Here is a 25,195-nt window from a genome sequence, read left to right on the forward strand (position 1 = left end):
ATCTCCTAACTTTTCAGTACTCAGCTCCCCCAAAATTCACCTTCTTCTTGCAGTTCTTTTGAGTTTGAGAATAGTTTAAGTGAGATATGAAACTTTTTAGACCCCAGGCAATTCCCTCTGCAGTGGGCGTGCTCAAGCCAACTACAGGAAGAAAATAAAACACTGCTTCCTTAATCTCGCTTAACAAAGGGGGATAAAGTTTATCAAAATTCCTTAAAACACAGCTAAGAGAGATGTAAAAGGTGAGAACAGAAAAGCTGGCGGTTCTATTGACTTTTGGTCCCTCAAAGGAGAAGCATTAGGTTGAAATTTAGCTAAAGTTACTTCCACACATCTAAGGCCGTTTGGAATTTGGGACTCTGCATCGGTCCAAAGTAAAACAATGCCATCACACTTAACAGAGACACAGACAAAAAAGACACACAAAGATCATCATGTAGCTCCCGTTCGTTCACAACCCCAAGATCTACAATTTTGTGACTCAGGGAGAATGGAGGGAAAAAGGGGAGGAAGAGAAGTATTGAGTGATAGGATCTTGGGGAAAGGGGTGGAAGTAGAGGCAGGGACCAGGAAAGGCTTCACCCATATGGGAGGAAATTTACAGAGGTCCAGCCAGGTTAAAATATATGGCTGCTGGTCTGGATGGCCACGCGGCCCTGGCTGAAAGACAATATCTCTGACTTTGGAGATTAGAGGGAGGTGGAAGGGCCCTCCTGTGGGCCATCAACTCCAAAGGTGGGCCATTCTGAAGTGCAGAGTGTCTGTCAGGTCCGGCATTTCACTGAAAAAGAAAGATTATGGGCCATTGAGCAGACATCCGCCCAATGATCAAGGGTCAGAGACAGAGGTGTGGAATGGCTTTGTCCCATACTGGGAGTTACTCAAACAAAGACAGAGACAGGACAATATGAACATGACACTAACACGGACACACAGGAAACGTTTAAAACAAGTTCAGAAACAAAGAATAAAGGCAGAGAGTGAACTCAACCTGAGAAGAAAAGTAGCCGGCAAGACCTGACGGGTTGGCAGAAGAATCCCTACTCACCAAATGAGGGTCCATCCGCCGCTCCCCGCGTCCCTTGCAAGGACGTGTCCTGTGGCTTAAAGGACACGTCCGCCCACCACACTCTCTGCTGGCAGCCACTCTGCAAACCCAAACCTAGAAACCGAACCCGAACCTAAAAGCTCTGAGAGCTCACTCTCTGTACTGAGCCAAAAACCAAACGTGACCAAAAATTTTGAGAGGTCACGCTCTCCACCGAGCCATAAACCAAAAAGCTCTAAGCGATCACAAGGGAAAAACAAGAAGGAGAAGAAGAAGAAGAGGAGTAGGAAGAAGAAGAGGAAGAGGTGACTTACTTACCCACTAAAGGAGTTCGTTGGAGCCTCTTTGTCCAGCCATGAGCACTTCCCGGCCAACGAACCAAATGTAAGGGTCAGGCGAAGCGTCAGAGAAAGAGACCACCAAGTTACCACTCATGCAATTGGCAGAAGGGGTTTTATTAATCCAGCTTGCTGGGGCTCTGTGCCCACTCAAGAAGGGAAAACAGCCCAGAGCCCCGAGCAGGGAATGAGCACTGCTTAAGTACACTTTTGGGAGGGTGAGGATATTACATACATCAGAGTCTCCTTTAACAAATCATTATACACCACGAGAAAATTAAGCAACAACTCATAAACATGATTAGTTCATTCATTGGCAGGAATAGGTCAGGCTGGAGTGATAGGTCATTTGTAAATGGAGTACACATTCAAAATGATTGGTTTTAGGACCTAAAGGACTACATGAACAGTTACACAGAGTCCCGAGTTATTGGACAACCAGGGAGTCAGTGGGAATATTTACTGGGAAGTTCCAGTATTGTTATTAGAGCTACAGGGATTTAAGGTTCTTCAGATAGCATAGAAACCTAACAATACCTAATCTTTTACATTTTAACTCAGACCTTGCAGCTTAGAAACTTTACAACACCCGGTCTTTTTACCCTTTAACTTTTACGCTTTAACTTCAATTTCTTTTACCCTTACACTATCACAGGCAAGGCTTCCCAAAGAGTGGCCAAAATGTCACATGAAGCCAGGCCCATTGAGGTCTACAATGTGAGGTCCATGTATCTTTTGAATCTTAACTATGGCTGCCAAGTCTTTCAGAATAAAGTCATGTGATACCCTGGCTGAGATTCCCAGTGCTCTGTGGAAAGCCACCCTGGAACTAGATCTCAGTTTTCAAGCGTGACTCTCATGTGTGGCCTCTTAAATTCCAATCCATTTCTTTGCAATACTTCTCTGAGATCAGTTCCACAACTCAGTCACTAAGGGAAATCACACTTGTCTTCAAACCCAGGTGAACCCAGTCTTCTCTTCCAACTTCCACACAAATGACCACAATTAAAAACAAAACACTCCTACATGGCCCTCATCTTCTTCCATATAGACACTCATCATAACCTCTGGCTGTAGGTTACCATGAGGGGCGCAGCCCAAGACATTGTCCAAAGTAAAGAAAGAGACCACCCCTCATTTGCCTAAAATCCTAGTGGCCTGGACACCCTTCTTGTGAATCAGGAGTGATAAAATAGGCCTGCCGTTAATTCTGCTCTGCTTCTCCAATTTGAGGCGTACTGACTGTCAGGTATCGATTCTTTATGTGATTTGGAGTCATGAGAAAACCCAAGCTCCTCTGCAGTGGTTTGAAAAACTCATTTGACACAAAGGATCCCTATACTTACTTGATGGAGGTCAGGAACCTAAAAGAGGAAGACACGAGGCTTCATTCACAATGACTGATCGTTTTCACATTTTGGTTGTGGATACATACATGGGATCTTTCTTTAGATCTATCTAGTGCTGAGAATTTAAGCCACAACCTCACGCAGGGCCAAGAGGCTGATTCAGACACATCCCTTTCCAAAACATTTTAACATATATCCACAGGTAATGCCCATTCATTTCCATTTGAAAACTGTTTTCTTCAGGCTTCAAAAAGTTTAGCCTGAGGCAAAGACCTTCCTGACATTCAGGGCAACAGAACCATAGGTAAGCAAATGGCCCAAAGCAAGGTTTCTCCAATGAGACTTTTCTGGTCACACTGATATCTGAGTTTTCTGAGATGCTTCTATTCCCTTCAACTATCCAGTACATGGTAATGTCACAGAGCTTGGAGGTGGTACAAATCTTGGACACAAAACCATGAATGTATTCTGGAGAGTGGCCAGAATTCAGGAAGAAAACAGGAACTTAGGAAGATAGTAGGTGTTGCCCATCTATAAGGCAAGCCGAAGTCCATTCATAAATTGGGCAGGATGAATGCTGGGAAGCATTCTTCTAGACAGGACAATCCACTGATGCATTCTCTTTTCTAATGTCTACAACAACAGACAGAGTGTGATACAGACACATAGAATCACTCGCTTTTTCAAACGACTTATGAAAAACAGTACATTCCAAACCAAACAAACTGACTTTTCTTCCTGTTCTCAGAACATGAGACAAAACCACAGACCCATTCTGACACACACAAAGGCACCTCCTTCTCTCAAGTAGGTCTGTGTCTATCCGGAGTGTCCTCTGACTGGTGGGCCATACAATGTTCCCACGAAATGGTCTGTCCTGTCTCAGATCTGGTCTCCTTGGCCAACTCTATGAAGTTGTCAGGAGCCAGCTTTGAGGAACTACCTGCTTTCTCAGGAAGGCCCCTCTTCAGAGCTCTCCTAGTCTTTGGCTATCCTCACATCAGTAGGTACCATGAAAGACTGACTCTGTCCTTTGTAAATTCAAAAAAGTGAGCGCACTGAGACTGGGACTGGGAGTGGCTCTGGGTGCCTGGCTTCCTGTATCCCAAGTTCAGAGAGTTTCATCACCAAGGAAGTGAGGTGAGGTCACATCCATCAGGAACTGAATGAGGTCTCCCCTTGGCAACCACTTTGTCCTAACATTTGCTTCCAAGGGTCCCATTAGATTGAAGCTGCCCCTAATTCCTGTGACAATTTCACAAGTTAGAATGGTATATCAATCATATGCACCCGGAAACAGCTCTCCACACAGGCCTTGTTTGGACCATCTTCCCTGCATTAAGAAGATAGAGCCTGATTCAGACACATCCGTTCATCCTGAGCAGGTTGTTTGCCATGAAAGATGACTATTGCTCTTTCATGTCCTTCATTGCTGCCTACATGTTCTCCAGGGATCGTTTCTGCATGGAAGTTTGAGGTTCTCAGCAGGTGAAAGATCCCTTAAATTCCTGTATTGTAAGACCAACTCTGTCCCTGCAATTCATTAAAGTTAGATTGAGGGAACAGTGTGTGGTTAGGGTTAATAACAATTTCAATTTGGGTTAGGAATTATTCTGAGGGGTGAATAATGGTATTGGGAACCTGCAATATTTATAAGAATATATATGTGAAACATAAGTATGTAAACATAAATCTAGGTAAGATTTGAAGCCCAGAATGGCATTGGGCCCTTGATTGGGATACTTAGCTTTGAATTATGTTTTGCACAGATGTCTCAGATACATCGATATACAATGTCATTGTACCTTTTACCTTGGATGATTGAATGTCGAAGAGAACATCCTGTCAAAAAGCGATATTCGGTAGCATTTGGAAGATAGTCAGTAGGTTTAGGAAGAAGAGTGAGTATAGGATTTGGACCAAAGTTCTTTACCAATAGTGTTTCAGGTAGAGAGTGAATGTAAACGTCAGAATATGTGAAGGGTCAGTCACAATGATGAACTGGGGAAAGTATGTAGGAAAGCAGATATCTATAGAAACATTAGGAAATCAGGCAAAATATAAAGTGAGTGCTAGGATCAGACATTTTCAACATGCTTGAGGTTGAATATATAATCTCAGGAAGAAACAAATATGTAGTCATGAAAAGGATTGACATATGAGAGCATTAGGCATCATGTGCATGGATGTTTTTAGTAATCAATGCTCAATCCCATTTAGGCTTTGGTACTATCATAAGTGTGACCTTTGCATTTTGTTTCCAGAATACTACTGTGGTAAAATGTATATGTAGATCAGGTGACATGAGTATATCTTCCACCATTCCTGGGAGTAATATATTGAAGACATATAAATTAGTATTGGGGGTACAAATAGGTGTACCCTGTGTCTATGTGTATAGAGATAATGCATGAATAGACCATATCGTGAATAAATAATATAACAGTTTTCACGTATAAAATGGATTGTATTGATATCTGAAAATATATAAGAAATCTTATATTGATATACAGTCATTCATTTCAACCAGTTACACATCTAACGGTAATATTAGAGTTATAGTTTATCATGAAGGGTGTGTGAGTTTTGCTTCAAAAGTGATTATGGAAATCGAAAATAATGTGTTTGGAAATAAGTCTCATGAAAAGTCCAGTCAACAAACATAGAGGAATACAGGTGTTCTGAAGCAGGAAGTGATTGAAAGTGAAACAAATGCCTATAAATTTGTGAACTTGTGGATGAAATATATATCCTATGATGTGCATAAACTGATAAAATAGTAATGTACCAGTGTTGAATAAAAATGATCGTCAAAATACATATCATGTCCCAGAAATCTGCTTGCATTTATGTTAAAATGGGTAAGTTACTGTAGAAATATTAGGATTTGTATGCACCCTTCACTGAACTTAGGTTTCAGTACTGGAAACAAAAATATATTTCAGGTGAATCAATATTTTGAGAACAATCTTGTGAAAATTTGATTATAAATCCACATACATGAACATGAATGAATTTAGGGAGTGTTTAATAAAACACATATATTACATATTTTGAAAAATCTGGACAGTGTTTATACACACACACACACACACACACATAGACATTAAAAAGTAGCAATATATATGCCAATTGAAATACATCATGAAATAGATATCTTCCACAAATCCAATAATCTTCATTTTACTGAACATAGATTTATGTATAATGTTGTTCAACTAGGAAGCTCACCCATAGTTTGAATTTTCACTTCCAACAGTGTTTAGGAGGAGTGATCTCTTCTCACAAACTGTTTCTCCCAAGTCAGCAACCTCACAATTATGTGCGTGTGATACCAGGTAGGATTCTATATGTGCATATAAAAATACATGTGCTGAATAGGTTACAGAGAAATGGAGACAGTAAGTCACATATTTGTTAACTTTAAAAACACATGAAGAGGGGGAGGGGCAGAGCCGCCAACCGCACCTGCAAGGAAGCCAGACTTGTGACCCACAGGTAGAGCAGGCCTAGCGGCCTGCCAGCGTGAAAGACACATTGCCCTGGTTTGTGGAGCGGCAGAGTCGCCACACGCCTTCAAGTTACGCGGACCTGCAACCCACAGGCAGGACAGGCCCAGCGGCCTTCAGAGGGGCAGAGATGCCCCCCGCACATGCGAAGTAGGCGAACCTGCAAACACCGACATACCAAGCCCAGGGGCCCGCCAGGGTGGTAGACACATCGCCCCGGTTTGGGGAGGGGCAGAGCCGCCCCACGCACCTGCAAGGTAGACAGACCTGCAACCCACAGAGAGAAGAGGCCCAGCAGCGAGGAGGGGCAGAACTGACGCTCGCGCCTGCAAGGTAGGCGGACCTGTGACCCACTGATAAATGAAAAGACAGACACAACATATCGGAATCTATGGGACACATTGAAAGCAATTCTAAGAGGAAAATTCATTGCTTGGAGTTCTTTCCTTAAAAGAAGAAAAAAACCAACAAATAAATGATCTCATAGTTCATCTCAAAATCCTAGAAAACCATGAGCAAAACAACAGTAAAAGAAGTAGAAGGCAAGAAATAATTAAAATCAGAGCTGAAATTAATAAAATCGAAACAAAAGAAACAATTGAAAAATTGACAAAACTAAAAGTTGGTTCTTTGAAAAAATAAATAAAATCGACAGGCACTTAGCCATGTTAACGAAGAGAAGAAGAGAGAGAACTCAAATTACTATCATACGGGATGAAAATGGCAGTATCACAACAGACATATCAGAAATACAGAAGATAATCAGAAATTATTTTGAATCCATATATTCGAATAAATTAGAAGATAGTGAAGGCATTGATAAATTTCTTAAGTCATATGATCTGCCCAGATTGAGTCAGGAGAATATGGACAACCAAAACAGACCAATATCAATTGAGGAAGTAGAAGAAACCATCCATAGACTACCAACTAAGAAAAGCCCAGGACCGGATGGGTATACAGCAGAGTTTTACAAAACCTTTAAAGAAGAACTAATACCAATACTTTTCAAAATATTTCAGGAAATAGAAAAAGAGGAAGAACTTCCAAATTCATTTTACGAGGCCAATATCACCGTGATTCCTAAACCAGACAAAGACACTTCAAAGAAAGAAAACTACAGACCAATATCTCTAATAAAACTAGATGCAAAAATCCTCAATAAAATTCTAGCGAATCAGATACAAAAACATATGAAAAAAATTGTGCAACATGATAAAGTACGATTCATCCCTGGAATACAAGGCTGTTTCAATAGACGGAAATCAATAAATGTTATTCACCACATCAATAGACTTAAAAATAAGAACTATATGATCATCCTGATAGATGCAGGAAAAGCATTCGACAAAGTACAGCATCACTTTATGCTCAAAACTCTAGAAAAACTAGGGATAACAGGAACATACCTCAATATTGTAAAAGCAATCTATGCTAAGCCTCATGCTAGCATCATTCTGAATTGAGAAAAACTGAAGGCATTCCCTCTAAAATCTGGAACAAGATAGGGATGCCCTCTCTCAACACTTCTGTTCAACATAGTTCTTAAAACACTGGCCAGAGCAATTAGACAAATAAAAGAAATTAAAGGCATAAAAATAGGAAAAAAAGAACTTAAATTATCACTATTTGCAGGTGACATGATTCTATACCTAGCAGACCCAAAAGGGTCTACAAAGAAATTATAGAGTTAATAAATGAATTCAGCAAAGGCAGGATATAAAATCAACACGCATAAATCAAAGGCATTACTGTATATCAGCGACAAATCCTCTGAAATGGAAATGAGGACAACCACTCTATTCAGAATATCCTGAAAAAAAATAAAATACTTGGGAATTAACCTAACAAAAGAGGTGAAAGACTTATACAATGAAAACTACAGAACCCTAAAGAGAGAAATAGAAGAAGATCTTAGAAGATGGAATAATATACCCTGTTCATGGATAGGCAGAACTAATATTATCAAAATGGCGATATTACCAAAAGTTCTCTAAAGGTTTAATGCAATGCCAATCAAAATCCCAAAGGCATTTCTTGTAGAAATAGATAAAACAATTATGAAATTCATATGGAAAAATAAAAGACCCAGAATAGCAAAAACAACTCTAAGCAGGAAGTGTGAATCAGGCGGTATAGCGATACCAGACCTCACACTATACTACAGAGCTATAGTAAACAAAAGAGCATACTACTGGTACCAAAACAGGCGGGTGGAACAATGGTACAGAATAGAGGACACAGAAACCAATCCACACATCTACAACTATCTTATATTTGATAAAAGGGCTAAAAGCATGAAATGGAGGAAGGATAGCATCTTCAACAAATGGTGCAGGGAAAACTGAAATTCCATATGTAACAAAATGAAACTGAATCCCTTTCTCTCGCCATGCACAAAAGTAAACTCAAAATGGATCAAGGAGTTTGATATCGTATCAGAGACATGGCATCTGATAGAAGAAAACTTTGGCTACGATCTACATACTGTGGGGTCGGAATCCAAATTCCTCAATAGGACACCCATAGCACAAGAGTTAAAAACTAGAATCAAAAAATGGGACTTACTCAAACTAAAAAGTTTTTTCTCAGCAAAAGAAACAATAAGAGAGGTAAATAGGGAGCCTACATTCTGGGAACAAATTTTTACTCCTCACACTTTAGATAGAGCCCTAATATTCAGAGTATACAAAGAACTCAAAAAATTAAACAATAAGAAAACAAATAACCCAAACAACAAATGGGCCAATGACCTGAACAGACACTTCTCAGAGGAGGACAAACAATCAAGCAATAATTACATGAAAAAATGCTCACCATCTCTAGCAGTCAGAGAAATGCAAAACAAACCCACCCTAAGATACCATCGCACTGCAGTAAGATTGGGAGCCATTATGAAGTCAAACGACAACAAGTGCTGGTGAGGATGTGGGGAAAAGTGTACACCTGTACATTGCTGGTGGGACTGCAAATTGGTGCAGCCAATTTGGAAAGCAGTATGGAGATTTCTTGGAAAGCTGGGAATGGAACCACCATTTGACCCAGCTATTACCCTTCTTGGTCTATTTCCTAAAAACATAAAAAGAGCATGCTACAGGGACACTGACAAATGGATGATCATAGCAACACAATTCACAATAGCAAGACTGTGGAACCAACCTAGATGCCCTTCAATAGATGAATGGATAAAAATGTGGCATTTATACACAATGGAGTATTACTCTGAATTAAAAAATGACAAAATCATACAATTTTCAGAGAAATGGATGGCATTAGAATAGATTATGCTAAGTGAAGATAGCCAATCCCTAAAAAACAAATGCCAAATGTTTTCTTTGATATAAGGAGAGTAACTAAGAACAGAGTTGGGAGAAAGAGCATGAGAAGAATTTTAACATTAAATAGGGGTGAGAGGTGGGAGGGAAAAGAAAAGAGGAGGGATATTGCATGGGAATGGAAAGAGACCCTCATGGTTATACAAAATTAAATACAAGAGGAAGTAAGGGGAAAGGGGAAAAAAAGAAGGGGAAGAAATGAATTACAGTAGATGGGGTAGATAGGGAAGACTGGAGGGGAGGGAATGGGAGATAGTAGAGGATAAGAAAGGCAGCAGAATACAACAGACACTAGTATAGCAATATGTAAAACAGTAGATGTGTAACCGATGGGATGCTGCAATCTGTATACGGAGAAAAATGGAAGTTCATAACAGACTTGATTGAAAGTGTGAAATATCATATGTCAAGAACTATGTAATGTTTTGAAGAACCAACAATAAAATTTAAAGAAAAAAAAAAACGCATAGAGAAATATTTCAATTAATAATTGACAAGATTTATAACACCTACACTTTATCATGCAAAAGGCAAGTCCAACTAAACATCATGCCTCCTCAGAACTGCTTGTGTTTCTATTCTGTTTGGGTTATTTTTCTCCATCATATTAGAATTAGTATTCAGAGTCTAGTAGGGTATGCATTAGTGTCAGGGATTCAGCATTTTGAATGGAAATACGGAAAAAATTCCAATGTGTATGCAAATATATGCTACAAAAATATCTTCCCACTCTCTTCCAGAACAATGCATTGACGTTACCTTCACCCCAAATAAGAAACAATTAGAGGAGAAGAGTTAGAAAATCTGTGAATATATATCTGGAATGGAAAATTCTCAGGAGTTCACAAACTTGGAGGTTGTAAAGGAGTCTCCCAAAGTAAGGGACAGTGTAAACACACCACAAACATGGAGATCTGTTGGCCTAAAGACTTCTTGAGAAACTGCCTCTGAGGATGGGCACTTGAAATATATGTTGTTGTCAGGAGCTTTAGCTTCCTTTGTAGTGAGACCATCAAAGCTGGGTCTGCATTTATGTGACCTGGAGGACATTCTTTCTTATTTTCCAATGCACATGAGGCAGCAGTGTTGAATTCTCTCTTTTTAGGTAAACTGTGGCCACTGGGGGCTAAGTGTCTCCCCGTGTGGACTGTGAAGCCTTTTGGTCATCCTCCACGTTTCATGGTGTTTCCTGCTGCTGCACTGGAAGTTTGGTATTTGCTTCACAAAATACAAAGAGTTCCACTGGGACAAAGTGCTGGAGGGAGTTCTGTCACATGTGGTTTTTCAGGGTCTACAAGAGAATGCAACAACCAGGATTCATCCCCACATAACTTGCCTCCATGTCCATAGAAACCTGATTCTGAACATTGCCCTGAAAACTGGTTTGGTCCATCTTCTCTACAATAAGAAGAGAGAGGCTGATTCAGACACATCCCTTCATCCTGACCAGGTTGTTTGCCATAGAAGATGACTTTTGCTCTCTCAGGTCCTTCATACCTGCCTACATCTTCTCCAGGTATCATTTCTGAATGGACCTTTGAGGTTCTCAGCAGGTGGAATGTCCCCTACTTTCCTGTATTGTAAGAACAACTCTGTTCCTGCTCTTCTGTAAAATGAGATTGAGGGAACAGTGTATGTTTAGGGTTAATAACAGGTTCGATTTGGGTTAGGAATCATTCCGTGCGGCAAATAATGGTATTGGGAACCTGCGATATTTACAAGAATATTGAGGTGAAATATAAGTATGAAAACAGAAATCTAGATATGATTTGAAGCCCAGAAGGGCATTGGGCCCTTGATTGGGATACTTAGTTTAGAATTATGTTCTGCAAAGATGTCTCAGATAATTCAATATACAATGGCATAGGACCTTGTACCTTGGATGATTGAATGTAGAAGAGAACATCCAGTCAAAAGGGACAGTCGGTAGGATTAGGAAGAGAGTCGGTAGGTTCAGGAAGAAGAGTGAGTATAGGATTTGGACAAAAAATTCTTTAGCAATAGGGTTTCGGTTAGAGAGTGAATGTAAATGTCAGCACATATGAAGAGTCAGTCACTATGATGAAATTGGGAAAATCTGTAGAAAAGCAGATATCAATAGAGACATTACGAAACCAGGCAAAGTATTAAGTGAGTGATAGGATTAGACATTTTCACCAGGGTTGAGTTTGAATATATAATCTTAGAAAGAAACAAATATGTAGTGACCAATAGGATTGGCATTTGAGAGCATTAGGCAACCTGGACATGGATTTTTTTAGTAATCCATGTTCTCTTTCCATTTAGGCTTTGGTACAATCATAAGTGTGACCTTTACATTTTTTGTCCAGAATATTACTGTGATAAAATGTATATGTAGATCAGTTGACATGAGTGTTTCTACCACCATTTCTGGGAGCAATATATTGAAGACATAAAATTAGTATTGTGGGTACAATGAGGAGTACCCTTTGTCTATGAATATAGAGATAAAGCATGAATAGACCATACTGTGAATAAATAATATAACTGGTTCCAACTTAAAATAATGGATTGAATTGATATCTGAAAATATACAATAAATCTTATATTGATATACATTCATTCATTACAACCAGTTATACATCTAATGGTAATATTAGTGTTTTGGTTTATCATGAAGAGTTTGTGAGTTTTGCTTCAAAAGTGATTGTGGAAATCGAAAATAATGTGTTTGGAAAGAAGCCTCCTGAAAAGACCAGTCAAGAAACCCTGACAATACATGTGTTCTGAAGCAGGAAGTCATTAAAGTTGAAACAAATTCCTATTAATTTGAGAACTTGTGGATGAAATGTATATCCTATGATGTGAAAAAACTGAAGAAATAATTATGTACCAGTGTTGAATACAAATGAACGTCAAATTACATATCATGTCCCATAGGAATCTATTTGTATTGATTTTAGACTGGGTCTTTTACTGTAGAATTATTATTATTTGTATGCACCATTCCATGAAGTTAGTTTTCATTACTAGGAAACAAATATGTATTTCAGGTGGATGAATATTTCTGAGAATAATCTTGTGAAAGTTGGTTATAAATCCACATACATGAACATGAATGAATTTAGAGAGTGTATGTAAGACACATATATTTCATATTTTGAAAAATCTGGAGAGTGTGTCTATATATATATATATATATATATATATATATATATATATATATATACACACACACACACACAAACACACATACACACAAAAAACACACATACATAAAGAAGGTGCAATATATATGCCAATCGAATTTCATGATTAAATATATATCATTCACAGATGCAAAAATATTTATTTTACTGAACCTGAATTTATGTATAATGTTGTTCTACTAGGAAGTTCCCCTATAGGTTGAATTTTCAGTTCCAACAGTGTTTAGGAGGAGTGATGTCTTCCCACAATTCGTATCTGCCAAGTCAGCCACCTCACAAAAATGTACGTGTGATACCTGGTAAGATTCTATATGTGCATATAAATATACATGTGTGAATAGGCTAGAGAGAAACGGAAAAAAGAATTCACATATTTGTTAACTTTAAAAACTCATAGAGAATATTTCAATTAAAATTTGACTAGATTTATAACTCCTACCTTATATAATGCAAAAGGCAAGTCCAACTATACAACATGCCTCCTCTGAACTGCTTGTATTTCTATTCGGTTTGGGTTATTTTTCTCCATTATATTAGAATGAGTAGTCTGAGTCTAGTAGGTATGGGTTAGTGTCAGGGATTCAGTATTTCAAAAGGAAATTTGGAAAATGAATCCAGTGTGTATGCAAATATGTGCTGCAAAAATATCCTCCCACTCTCATCCAGAACAATGCCTTGACATTACCTTCGCCCCAAGTAAGACACAATTAGATGAGAAGAGTTAGAAAATCAGTGAATATATATCTGAAATGGAACATGCTCAGGAGTTCACAAGCTTGGAGGTGGTAGAGGAGTATCCAAAAGTAAGGTAGAGGGTAAACACTCCACAAACATGGAGCTCTGCTGGCCTAAAAACTTTGTGGGAAACTGCCTCTGAGGTTGGGCACATGAAGTATATGTTGTTTTCAGGAGATTTGGCTTTCTTTGTAGTGAGACCATCAAAGCTGGGTCTGCATCTATGTGACCTGGAAGACATGGTTTCTTATTTTCCAATGAACATGAGACAGCAGTTGTGAATCCTCTCTTTGTAGGTAAAGTGTGGCCACTGGGGACTAAGTGTCTCCCCGTGTGGACTGTGAAGACATTTGGTCATCCTCCAATTTTGTGGTGTTTTTGCTGCTGCACTGGGAGTTTGGTAGTTGCTTCACAAAATACAAGGAGGTCAACTGGGACACAGTGCTGGGGGGACTTCTGTCACGTGTGGTGCATCAGTGTCTACAGGAGAATGCACCAACCAGTCTTCTATCCCTCATAGCTTGCCCCATTGCTCCCTTGTCAATATTAACCTGATTCTGAACATTACCCTGAAAACTCTCCATATAACAAGATGACTTTACATATAAGGGTCTGCCAGCTACAACATGTCAGTCAGAAGGCATTTGGAATCCAATCGTAGATCGTCATGGCCCTACCACTGATGTTTTATCACACACGTGCCCACCACTGCTCTAGACCCACTACTCAGCAGGCTCCAACTTACTGGCATTTCTGTTCTACCCCATTTTCATGAAACCCAGTCAATCAAGGCACTGTCTGGTAAACTCATGATCAGCAACAAGACATCCAAAGGTTCTCCCATGCCACCTGGTCATGGGAATTTCAAAAATTTCATGGTATTTATCTAGCCATTTTTTAGGGAGGAAGTCGGAGGCACTGTGGGTTTCAATTCTTTCAGGAACCATTAAATGTTGAGGTAGCTCATTTCAATGAGAACTCTGGAAAACTCCCATAGGCAAGGCTTCCCAATGAGTGGCCAAAAGGTCACATGAAGCCAGGCCCATTGAAGTCTACAATGTGAGGTTCATGTGTGTTTTGACTCTCAACTATTGCTGCCAATTTTTAAGAATAAAATCCTGTGATATCCTGGCAGAGATTCCCAGTGATCTGTGGAAAGCAACCCTGGGCCTAGATCTCAGTTCCAAGGGTGACTCTCATGCGTGGCCTCCTAAAATATCAACAAAATTCATGGCAATACTTCTCTGAGGTCAGTTCCACAACTCAGTCTCTAAGGGGAATCACATCAGAGTTCAAGCCCAGGTGGACCCAGTCATTTCTTCCAACCGCCACACAAATGACCAAAATTAAAACGAAAACAATCCCACATGTCCCTCATCTTCTTACATATTGTCATTCATTGTAATGTCTGGCTGAAGATTTCCATGAGGGGCAAAGCCCAAGACAGTGTCCAAAATAAGCTCCCTTGCCCCTCATTTGCCTAAAGTCAGGGTGGCCTGGACACCCTTTCTGTGAACCAGGAGTGATCAAATAAAACTGCCATTAATAATGCTCTGTTTCTCCAATTTGAGGCCTACTGAATTTCAGGTATAGATTCTATATGTGATTTGTAGTCATGCGTAACCCCAAGTACCTCTGCAGGGCTTTGAAGAACTCATTTCACCCATGGAATCCATTTTCTCACTTGACGGAGGTCAGGAACCTAACAGAGGAAGGCAAAAGACTTCATCCACAATGACCGATCTTTTTGCCGTTATGGTTTTGGATGCACACATGGGATCCTTCTTTAGATCCATCAGGTGCTGAGAATGTAATTCACAGCCACACACAAGGCCAAGAGGCTAATTCAGCCACATCCCTTTCCACAGCAATTAAGCAAAGAGCCACATGTGATGCCCATTCATTTCCATTTGAAAACTCTTTTCTTCAGGCTTCACAAAGGGGTGGCCTGAGGCAAAGACTTTCCTGACATTCAGTGCAACAGATCAATAGGTAAGCAAAAGGCCCAAAGCAGGGTTTCTCCACTGAGACGTTCCTGTTCACACTGATATCTGAGTTTTCTGAAATGCTCTCGATTCTCTTCAGCTATCCAGTACATGGCCATGTCACAGAGCTTGGAGTGGTACAAATCTTGGCCACAAAACCATGAGCCTATTCTGGAGAGTGGCCAGAATTCAGGAATAAAACAGGAACTTAGGAAGATAGAAGGTGTTGCCTCTCGATAAGACAAGCTGCAGTCCATTCATAAATTGCACAGGATGAATTATGGGAAGATTTATACTAGACTGGACACATCCATTAATGCATTATCTTTTCTAATGTCTACAACAAAGTACACAGTGGGATACACAGACATAGAAACACTCGCCTGGTCAAACGACTTACTAGAAACAATCCACTCCAAACCAAACAAACCAACTTTCCTACCTATTCTCAGAACATGGCCTGTCCTCTTTCACATCTGGTTTCCTTGGCCAACTCTGTGAAGTTGTCAGGAAAAAGGGGTGAGCTACTACCTGCTTTTTCTGGAAAGGTCCCTCTTCAGAGCTCTCCTGGCTTTTGGCCATCCTCACATCAGTATGTACCAAGAAAGACTGACTCTGTCTTTGGTAAATTCAAACAAGTGAGCCCACTGGTCCTGGGACTGGGACTGGGACTGGCTCTGGGTGCCTGGATACCTGGATCACAAAATACACAGAGTTCCATCACCAACGAAATGAGGTTCGGTCACTTCCTTCAGAAAATTAATGAGGTCACCACCTAGGGTCTCATGAAAAGGAAGCTGCCCATATTTCCTGTGAAACTTTCACAATTTAGAATGGTATAGAATCCAAAGGCACCTGGGAACAGCTCTCCACACAGTCCTAGTTTGATACATCTTCCCTACATTAAGAAGAGATAGGCTGATTCAGACACATCCTTTTATCTTGATCGAGTTGTTTGCAAATGAAGATGACTTTTGCTGTCTCAGGTCCTTCATCGCATTCTACGTCTTCTCCAGGGATAATTTCTGTATGGATTTTGAGGTACTCAGCAGGTGGAAGATCTCCTAATTTCCTGTATTGTAATACTAACTTTGTCCCTGCTCTTCTGTAAAGTGAGATTGAGTGAACAGTGTATGGTTAGGGTTAATAGCATGTTCAATTTGGGTTATCAATCAAACACCAGATTTCAAGCCCATTTGGACTTAGTCATCTCTTCCAACTGCCACACAAATGACCACAATTAAAATCAAAACACTCCCACATGGCCCTCATCTTCTTTCATATAGACACTCTTCATAACCTCTGGCTGCGGTTTTCCATGAGGGGCACAGCCCTAGACAGTGCCCAAAATAAGCTCCCTTGCCAATCATTTGCCTAAAGTCAGGGTGGCCTGGGCACCCTTCCTGTGAACCAGGAGTGATCAAATAGTCCTGCCGTTAATACTGCTCCAGTTCTCCACTTTGAGGCCTTCTTACTGTGGGGTTTAGATTCTTCTTTTTTTTTAATTTTTTTGGAATTTTAATTAGAAAGTAAAAAAAAATGTGTTGCAGAATATTAAATTTCTTATGGAAAAGTCTTCATCTTGTTTGTGAAGGAAACCTTGATGCCTTGACAATCTGGTTATATGGAGACACTCAAAATTTTCTGTTACATACTACATGGATGAATGGCTACAGCACATAGTTTTTTAAAACTGAAAGGCAGATAACAGCAAGTAAGATAACAAATAAAAGACAATTTTATTAAAAAATAAAGTTGTAAAATGACTCAATTTTTGAAAATTCAATTCCTTTTTTTTTCTTTTTTTTTGGTTGTTCAAAACATTATAGAGCTCATGATATATCATCTTTCATACATTTGACTCAATTAAATTATGAACTCCCATTTTTTCCCCAAATACAAATCGCAGAATCTCATCAGTTACACACGCACGTTTTTACATTATAGCATATTAGTGATTGTTATATTCTGCTACCTTTCCTATCCCCTATTATCCACCCTCCCCTCCCTTCCCATCTTCCTTCTCTACCTCATCTGCTGTTGTTCAATTCTCTCCCTTGTTTACCCCCTTTCCCCTCACAAGCTCTTATATGTAATTTTGTGTAACATTGAGTGTCTCCTGCCATTTCCATAGGATTTCCCTTCTCTCTCCCTTTCTCTCCCCCCACTCACCTCTGTTTAGTGTTAATATTTTCCTCATGCTCTTCCTCCCTTTTCTGTTATTATTTGCTCTCTCTATATGAAAGAAAACATTTGACATTTGTTTTATAAGGATTGGCTGGCTTTGCTTAGCACAATCTGTTCTAATGCCATCCATTTCCCTGCAAATTCTATGATTTTTCATTTTCCAGTGCTGCGTAATACTCCATTGTGTATAGATGCCACATTATTTTTTTATTCATTCGTCTATTGAAGGGCATTTTGGTTGGTTCCACAGTCTAGCTATTGTGAATTATGCCGCTATGATCAATGATGTGGCAGTATCCCTATTGTGCGCTCTTTGAAGGTCCTCAGGGAATAGTCCGAGAAGTGCGATAGCTGGGTCAAATGGTGGATCCATTCACAGCTTTTTCAGGAATCTCCATACTGCTTGACAAATTGGCCTCACCAATTTGCATTCCCACCAGCAGTGTACAAGTGTACCCTTTTCCCCACATCCTCGCCAACACTTATTGTTGTTTGACTTCATAATGGCTGCCAATCTTACCGAAGTGAGATGGTATCTTAGGGTGGTTTTGATTTGCACTTCTCTGACTGCTAGAAATGGTGAGCATTTGTTCATGTACTTGTTGATTGATTGTGAGTCCTCCTCTGTGAAGTGTCTCTTCAGGTCCTTGGCCAATTGGTTGATTCGGTTATTTGATATCTTATTGTTTGATTTTTTGAGTCCTTTATATATTCTGGATATTAGGGCTCTATCTGAAGTGTGAGAGGTAAAAATTTGTTCCCAGGATTTAGGATCTCTATTTAACTCTCTTATTGTTTCTCTTGCTGAGAAAAAAACTTTTTAGTTTAAGTAAGTCCCATTTGTTTATTCTTGTTATTAACTCTTGGGCTATGGGTGTCCTATTAAGGTATTTGAAGCCCGACCCCATAGTATGTACATCGTAGCCAACTTTTTCTTCTATCAGACGCAGTGTCTCTGATTTTATACCTAGCTCCTTGATCCATTTTAAGTTAACTTTTGTGCATGGTGAGAGAAAGGATTTCAGTTTCATTTTGTTGCATAAGGATTTTCAATTTTCCCTGCACCATTTGTTGAAGATGCTATCCTTCCTCCATTACATGCTTTTAGCCCCTTTTTCAAATATAAGAAAGTTGTACTTTGGTAGATTCGTTTCTGTGTCCTCTATTCTGTACCATTGGTCCACCTGCCTGTTCTGATACCAGTACCACGCTGTTTTTGTTACTATTGCTTTGTAGTACAGTTTGAACTCTGGTGTCACTATACCTCCAGATTCACACTTTCTGCTTAGAATTGCTTTTGCTATTCTGGGTCTTTTGTTTTTCCATATGAAATTCATGATTGCTTTATCTATTTCTACACGAAATGCCATTGGGATTTTGACGGGCATCGCATTAAACATGTAGAGAACTTTTGGTAATATCGCCATTTTGATGATGTTAGTTCTGCCTATCCATGAACAGGGTACATTTTTCCATCCTCTAACATCTTCTTCTATCTCTCTCTTTAGGGTTCTGTAGTTTTCATTGTATGAATCTTTCACCACTTTGTTAGGTTGATTACCAAATATCTTATTTTCTTAGAGGATATTGTGAATGGGGTGGTTTCCCTTATTTCCATTTCAGAAGATTTGTTGCTGATATACAGGAATGCCTTTGATTTATGCGTGTTGATTTTATATCCTGCCACTTTGCTGAATTCATTTTATCAACTCTAGCAGTTTCTTTGTAGACTCTTTTGGGTCTGTGAAATATATTATCATGTCATCCACAAATAGCGATAATTTAAGTTTTTCTTTTCCTATTTTTGTGCCTTTAATTTCTTTTGTCTGTCTAATTGCTCTGGCTAGTATGTCAAGAACTAAATTGAATAGAAGTGGTGATAGAGGGCATCCCTGTCCTTTTCCAGATTTTAGAGGGAATGCGTTTAGTTTTTCTCCATTTAGGGTGATGCTAGCCTGAGGTTTTGCATACATAGCTTTTACTATGTTGAGGTAAATTCCTGTTATCACTAGTTTTTATAGTGTTTTGAACATAAACGGATGCTGTACTTTGTTGAATGCTTTTTCTGCATCGATCGAGATGATCATATGGTTCTTGTTTTTAAGTCTATTCATGTGGTGGATTACATTTATTGATTTCCGTATATTGAACCAGCCTTGCATCCCAGTGATGAATCCTACTTGGTCATGAAGCACAATTTTTTTGATATGCTTTTGTATTTGATTCGCCAAGATTTTATTGAGAATTTTTGCATCCAAGTTCATTGGAGTTATTGGTCTGTAGTTTTCTTTCTTTGAAGTGTCTTTGTCTGGTTTTGGGATCAGGGTGGTGTTGGCCTCATAGAATGAATTTGGAAAAACTCCTTCTTTTTGTATTTCTTGAAATAGCTTGAAAAGTATTGGTATTAATTCTTCTTTGAAGGTTTTGTAGAACTCCGCTGTATACCCATCAGGTCCAGGGCTTTTTTTGGTTGGTGGTCTTTTAACGGTTTCTTCTATTTCTTTCTTTGTTATTGGTCTATTTAAATTGTGTGTGTCTTCCTCACTCAATCTGGGCTGATCATATGACTTAAGAAATTTATCAATATCTTCATTATCTTCTATTTTATTGGAATATGGGTTTAAAAAATACTTTCAAATTATCTTCTGTATTTCTGTAGTGTGTGTTGTGATATTGCCTTTTTTATCCCATATGTTAGTCATTTGAGTTTTCTCTTTTCTTATCTTCTTTTGCATGGCTAAGGGCCTGTTGATCTTATTTATTTATTCAAAGAACCAACTTTTATTTTTTTTCAATTTTTTCAATTTTTTTTTTTTTTGGTTTCAATTTTGTTGAATTCTCCTCTAATGTTAATTATTTCTTGTCTTCTACTACATTTGCTGTTGTTTTGCTCTTCTTTTTCTAGGTTTTTGAGGTGTTGTGTGAGTTCATTTATTTGTTCTTTTTTTTCTATTCTTGAGGATAGAATTCCAAGAAATGAATTTCCCTCTTAAAACTCCTTTCATTGTGTCCCATAGAATCCAGTATGTTGTTTCTCTATTGTCATTTGTCTCTAAGAATTTTTTTGTCTCCTCCTTTATGTCTTCTGTAACCCATTGATTATTCAGTAACATACTGTTCATTTTCTATGTTATGTAGAATTTTTCCTTCCTTCTTTGATCATTGATTTCCAGTTTCATTCCCTTATGATCAGATATGGTGCTGTATTATCTCCATACCTTTATATTTATTAAGAGTTTCCCTATGGCATAACATATGCTCTATATTTGAGTAGGATCAATGTGCTGTGGGAAGAACTTGTATCCACTTGATGATGGTTGATATATTCTATATATGTTCGTTAAGTCTAGGTTATTGATTGCGCTATTGAGTTATATAGTTTCTATATTTAGCTTTTGTCAAGAGGATCTGTCTAATGGCGAGAGCTGTGTGTTGAAGCCACCCAAAATTATTGTTTTATAGTCTATTTGACTCTTGAACTTGAGGAGAGTTTGTTTTATGAACTTTGCAGCACCATTGTTTGGTGCGTACAAATTGATAATTGTTATGTCTTATTGGTGAATGGTACATTTTAACAGTATATAGTGTCTTCTTTATCACTTTTGATTAACTTAGGTTTGAAGTTGACTTTATTTGATATGAGTATGGCAACTCCTGCTTCCTTCCAAGGGCCAACGATGGCTGCCAAGTCTTTTAGAATAAAATCATGTGATATCCTGGATGAGATTCCCATTGCTCTGTGGAAAGGCACCTTGGGCCTAGATCTCAGTTTCAAAGGGCGACTCTCATGCGTGGCCTCATAAAAACCATCACAATTCACGGCAATACTTCTATGAGGTCAGTTCCAGGACTCAGACTCTAAGGGGGATTACATCAGGGTTTAAGCCCAGGTTGACCCTGTCATCTCTTCCAACCCCCACACAAATGACCACAATTAAAAGCAAAACACTCCCCCATGGCCCTCATCTTCTTCCATATAGACACTCATCATAACTTCTGGATGGAGGTTTCCAAAAGTGTCGCAACCAATGACAGTGTCCAAAATAAGCTCCCATGCCTCTCATTTGCCTAAAGTCAGGGTAGTCTGGACACCCTTCCTGTGAACAAGGAGTGATAAAATAGGTCTGCCTTTAATACTGTTCTGCTTCTGTAATTGAGGCCTACTGAAATTTAGGTATAGATATTTTATGCGATTTGGAGTCATGAGAAAACTGAAGCACATCTGCAGAGCATTGAAGAACTCGTTTGACACAAAGGATCACTATTCTCACTTGATGGAGGTCAGGAACCTAACAGAGGAAGGCAAAAGTCTTCATCCACATTGACTGCTCTTTTTGCCATTTTGGTTTTGGATTCACACATGGAATCTTTCTTTAGATCCATCAGGTGCTGAGAATGTAAGCCCCAGCATCACACAGGGCCAAGAGGAAGATTCAGACACATCCCTTTCCAAAGCAATTAAGCAAAGAGCCTCAGGTGATGCCTATTTATTTCCATTTGAAAACTGTTTACTTCAGGCTTCAGAAAGGTGTGGCCTCAGGCAAAGGCCTTCCTGACATTCAGGGCAACAGAAGAATAGGTAAGCAAAAGGCCCAAAGTAGGGTTTCTCCACTGAGACTTTCTTGGTCACACTGATATGAGAGTTTTCTGAGATACTCGCCATTCCCATCAGCTAACCAGTACATGGTCATATCACAGAGCCTGGAGGTGGTACTTATCTTGGACACAAAACCATGGGCGTATTCTGGAGAGTGGCCAGAATTCAGGAAGAAAACAGGAACTTAGGAAGATGGCAGGTGTTGCCCATCCATAAGGAAAGCTGCAGTCCATTCATAAGTTGCACAGAATGAATACTGGGAAGCTATCTTGTAGACAGAACACATCCATTGATGCATTCTCTTTTCTAATGTCTACAACCACGGATACAGTGGGATATAAAGATACAGAAACACTCGCCATCTCAAATGACTTACTAGAAACAGTCCACTCCAAAACAAACAAACCACTTTTCCTACCTATTCTCAGAACTTGAGACAAAACCACAAACTCACACTCACACCCACAAAGGCACCGCCTTCGCCCAAGTATGTCTGTGACTATCCGGAGTGTCCTCTGACTGGTGGGCCATACTATGTTACTCCGAAATGGCGTGTCCTATCTCAGATCTGGTCTCTTTAGCCAAATCTGTGAAGTTGTCAGGAACCCGTGGTAAGCAACTACCTGCTATCTCTGAAAAGAACAGTCTTCAGAGTTTCCAGGCATTTGGCCCTCCTCACATCAGTAGGTAACAAGAAAGACTGACTCTGTCTTGTTAAATCCAAACAAGTGAGCCCTGGGACTTGGACTGGGACTGACTCTGGGTGCCTTGCTTCCTGGATCCCAAGATCACAGAGTTCCATCACCAAAAATGTAAGGTGAGGTCACTTCCTTCAAGAATTGAATGAAGTCACTGCCTTAGAAACAACTTTGTTTTAACAGTTGCTTCCAAGGTTCCCATGAGATGGAGGCTGCCCCTACTTGCTGTGACTCATTTATAAGTTAGAATGGTGTATCAACCATTGGCACCCAGGAACAGCTCTCCACACAGGCCTGGTTTGGTCCATCTTCTTTACATTAAGAAGAGAGAGGTTGATTCAAACCCAACCCTTCATCCTGAGTAGGATGTTTGCCATGGAAGATGACTTTTGCTCTCTCAGGCCATTCATAGCTGCGTACATCTTCTCCAGGGATCATTTATGCATGGTCCATTTAGGTTCTCAGGAGGTGGAAGATGCCCTATATTTCTGCATTGTAAGACCAACTCTGTCCCTGCTCTTCTGTAAAATAAGATTGAAGGAAAATTTTATTATTAGGGTTAATAACATGTTCGATTTGGGTTAGGAATCATTCTGTGGAATAAATAATGGTATTGGGAACCTGTGAAATTTATAAAAATATATAGGTGAAATACAAGTATAAAAAGAGAAATCTATGTAAGTTTTGAAGCCCAGAAGGGCATTGGGCCCTTGATTGTATACTTAGCTTTGAATTATGTCCTGCACAGTTGTCTCAGAAAAATCCATAGACAATGGCATAGGACCTTGTACCTTGGATGATTGAATGTGGAAGAGAACATCCAGTCAAAAAGGGATAGTTGGTAAAATTAGGAAAATAGTGGGTAGGTTTAAAAAAAAGAGTGAATACAGGATTTGGACCAAAAGTTCTTTAACAATAGGGTTTTGGGTAGAGAGTGAATGTAAATGTCAGCACATGTGAATAGTCAGTCACAATGATGAACTGGGGAAAATATGTAGGAAAGCAATATTTGAAGATGTATAAATTAATTGGAGGTAAAAATAGGTGTACCCGGTGTCTATGAATATAGAGATAATGTATTAATAGACCATACTATGAATAAATAATATAACTGGTTACAAATTTAAATAATGGGTTGAATTGATATCTGAAAATATACAGGAAACCTCATATTGATATACAATCATTCATTCCAATCAGTTATACATCTAATGATGATATAAGGTTTATGGTTTATCATGAAAAGTCTGTGAGTTTTGCTTCAAAAGTGATTATGGATATCGAAAATAATTTATTTGGAGAGAAGTCTCATTAAAAGACCAGTCAAGAAACCTGGAGGAATGCATGTGTTCTGAAGAAGGATGTGATTGAAAGTGAAACAAATGCCCATAAATTTGTGAACTTGTGGATGAAATATATATCCTATGATGTGCAAAAACTGAAGAAATAATAATATACCAGGGTTGAATATAAAAGAACGTCAAAATACACATCATGTCCCATAGGAATCTACTTGCATTGATGTTAACCTGGGTCAGTTACTGCAGAATTATTACGCTTTGTATGCACCATTCACTGAAGTTAGTTGTCAGTACAAAGAAACAAATATGTATTTCAGGTGGATGAATATTTTCGAGAATAATCTTGTGAAAAGTTGATTATATTTTCTCATAAATGAACATTAATGAATGTAGACACATATATTTCATATTTTGAAAAATCTGGAGAGTGTATGTGTGTGTGTGTGTGTGTGTGTGTGTGTGTGTGTGTATATATCTCAAACTCACGCGGACATTAAAAAGCAGCAATATATATGCCAATTGAAATTCATAATGAGATATAGAACATCTACTGATGCAAAAATATATAGTTTACTGAACATTGATTTATGTATAATGTTTTACAAAGAAGCTCACCCATAGGTTGAATTTTTAGTTCCAACAGCATTTACGAGGGGTGATCTCTTCTCACAATTTATATCTGCCGAGTCAGCCACCTCACAAAAATATACGTGTGATACCAGGCAGAATTCTATATGTGCATATAAAAATACATGTGCTGAATAGGCTACAGAGAAAGGGAGACAGGAATTCACATATTTGTTAACTTTAAAAACACATGCAGAACTATTTCAATTAACAATTGACTAGATTTAAAACACCTACCTTTATTATGCAAAAGGCAAGTGCAAAAATACACCATGCCTCCTCTGACCTGCTTGTATTTCTAATCTGTTTGGGTTAT

This window comes from Callospermophilus lateralis, chromosome 9, assembly GCF_048772815.1.
Source record: "Callospermophilus lateralis isolate mCalLat2 chromosome 9, mCalLat2.hap1, whole genome shotgun sequence".
In the NCBI taxonomy this organism is placed as follows: Eukaryota; Metazoa; Chordata; class Mammalia; order Rodentia; family Sciuridae; genus Callospermophilus; species Callospermophilus lateralis.